Source organism: Chiloscyllium plagiosum, chromosome 7 (assembly GCF_004010195.1).
Source record: "Chiloscyllium plagiosum isolate BGI_BamShark_2017 chromosome 7, ASM401019v2, whole genome shotgun sequence".
Lineage (NCBI taxonomy): Eukaryota > Metazoa > Chordata > Chondrichthyes > Orectolobiformes > Hemiscylliidae > Chiloscyllium > Chiloscyllium plagiosum.
This window is the reverse complement of record NC_057716.1, coordinates 111050253-111053186: the sequence shown is the minus strand read 5'-3', so window position 1 is coordinate 111053186 and position 2934 is coordinate 111050253. Positions and strand designations below refer to the sequence as shown.

The 2934-nt window shown below is 44.6% G+C and overlaps 1 non-coding gene across 1 annotated transcript; it reads right to left on the bottom strand.

The window, feature by feature from the left end:
* Positions 1–1486: 1486 nt before the first annotated feature.
* Positions 1487–1558, bottom strand: trnag-ucc. Its single transcript has one exon. It is a non-coding gene; the product is annotated as a tRNA-Gly (tRNA).
* Between the last annotated feature and the right edge of the window lie 1376 nt (positions 1559–2934).

Sequence of the window (2934 nt, the reverse complement as noted above, 5' to 3'; positions counted from 1 at the left end):
CTTTCATTCCAGACGCTACTTCATATTTTCCCGATGTCATAATTAGTTATTTATTGTCAATAATATCAATCAAGCTGACTCTATTAACTATTAATTAGATATTTAATGTCATGTCCCAAATATTTATGTTCCCAATCGAGTCATAATGATTCTTAACAGGAAGCCTAACTTTACTAACTGTAATCTAATCTCACCATCGAGACCTTTCAGCGTCAATCATTCTTTGCTAATTGGTGTGAGAGAATTCCACTATTCTTATCTCATCCTGCATTCTACAGACCCCTTGCAACAGATCGCCAGTGGGGTTCATGCTTTAAGCCTTCCCTTGCTTTCATGCCCTTTATTTTCCATAATAACATTTTGTCATTCTGACCAATGGCAGTCATTCCTGGCACTGGATATACTGACGGTGAAGGGTCAGTGATCAGAGCGGACTGTCCCTGTCGTTCTATTCCCGACTCTCCACCTCCCGCTCTGTTAGTAACCTCTCAGTCTCCTGGGAATTGCATTGTTCCCAATTTTTCCGGATTCCAGGCCTTTAACCTTGGCTGAGCAGACAGTCGATGGTCTGAAGAATATCATTCCCAAACCTCTGGCTGAGCAGACAGTCGATGGTCTGAAGAATATCATTCCCAAACCTCTCATGTTCGAGATAATAACAATTAATAACGATGTCTGTGCATCCTCCTCTAATCTGTGAAAATCATTGTTGCGGACTGTAGGAACATTTATTGACCGAAATTGAGGAGGTTTTGACCAGATCAAACTCCTATGAGTTGAGAAGATGGTCTAGATCCCTTTTTCTTTTCCCCTGATGGCAAATGTACGACAATGCAATTCAACTGGTGAAATTTCCAGGCTTGAACCGAAACACAATTTACTTCGCACTATCGTTGTAACGCAAACAAAAAACAAAGTGTGGACTAACCCAACTCTATTGGAAAACTGAACGAAATGAAACATCATTTAACTATAAAACAGTCAATGTTCGAATATAGTAACATTGCATAAACCAGACAAAACTGGTCTTCCTGCTACCGGAATGATATTGTGAAACTTGAACGGATGAGAAAAAGGAAGAATGTGATGTTTGTAATTCTTAAGCTTCCAAATGGTTTTGAGGTGCGAATGTATTTTAACCTTGAAGAAATTTGTCGCATTTAAACCTCCTTCATGTCCACGATAGAAGCTGTTGAATCTGTTCGGAATTTCCAGCAGCTTCTGTAATTTTTTAAGGTTTCTGACGATTGCAATCTCTCACTTTTGGAACAAAACAAAACGAACCTTATGTTGCGAACAATATTCAAATAAGCAATGGGCCGCAGAGAGGAAAGCTTTCGAGCAACGCTGCCTGGATTGTCACGGCAATTAACAGGAACCATCGCCATGAAAACCCTAAAGCAACCTGACAAATCCATTTCGCCACAGCATGCAACGTTGGTGCTCAAGACCTTTCCTAGCAAAACCACAGGAAAAGCCACAACATCGCGATGGCTGGGAATCGAACCCCAGTCAACTGCTTGGAAAGCAGCTATGCTCACCACTACACCACCACCGCGCTAGCAACGAAACGCTCCCTTTTCCCAAGCACACATAACAAGGCCGTGATAGTCACCAACTGAACTGGGGCTGAAAGCAAAACAAGAAATTGCTTGTAAAACGTCAACAGGTCTGAAAACACCAGAATCAGAAGCCTTCAGCTCTTAAGAACAATCACTGGATCCAAAAGGTTCACTCCCCACAAATGCTGCCGGACCTGCTGAGTTTCCCAGCAATTTTTGTGCTGTCTCTCAGATCTGCAGTTCTTTGTCAGTTAGAAAACAAACGTTGACCCATTGAAGGGGATATTTGATCAGGTGATAGTCCTCTTCATCCACAGATATAGATGGGATGGAGTATAGGATCATAAAATTTTTACAGTGTAGAAACAGGCTATTCGGCTCATCATGCATCCCACTAAGTCTCACCCTCTACGCTATTCCTGTAACCCGGCATTTCTCATGGCTAACCTTATAGCCAACACTCACCTGGACACTATTGACTATTGAGCGTTGCAAATCCACCCTAACCTGCGCATTTTTGGACTGTGCGAGGAAACTGGAGCACCCGGAGGAAACTCATACAAACACGGGGAGAATGTGCAAACTCCACACAGACAGTCTTCAATCAGACAGGGATCTGGGTAATTGGAGAGGTTTCAAGAGGGAGCGCAGACTGGTTTGTGAATGATGGGCCGAAAGCCTGATCTCAGTGCTGTAAAGGCTCTACAGTGACATGATTCCCTACATCCAGCATTCAACACAGTTTGCATTTTGTTTTAATCCGTCCTGTTATTGACATTATTCTGAGTGAAATGTTTCGAGAGAGGTTGTTTGCGCATTCACACAGATTTTTGTTGTGATGGGTCAGGAGCAACATACAGAATAACAACTGGCGGAGGGAGAATTGAATTCCCCCTCCGAATCTGCCGAGGACATGCAGGACCTGGAACTTCTCTATCGCCACTCACTCACCACCCGCCGCCTTTTGGAAGAACGCCTGATCTTGCTCGTCAGGAACCTCCAACACCAGGGCATCAATGTGGCCTTTACCATTTGCCTGATTTCCTCCTCCGACCACCTTATCCCAGTTCCATCCTGCCAGCTCAGCACCATCCTCATGGCCTGTCCTCCCTGCCAATCTTCCTTACCACCTATCCGCTCCACCGTCCTCTCCGACCAATCACCTTTGCACCCACCTCCATCCATCAATTGCGCTCTCCGCTCCCTTCTCCGCAGCGCCACTCCCTCCCATTTATCTGTCCACGCTGGACACTCCCAGCCTCATTCCCGATGACGGTGTTTTGCCCGAAATTGTTGATTCTCCTGCTCCTCGGATGCTGCCTGACCTGCTGTGTTTTTCCTGTATTACTCTAATCTTGACACTGATCTACAG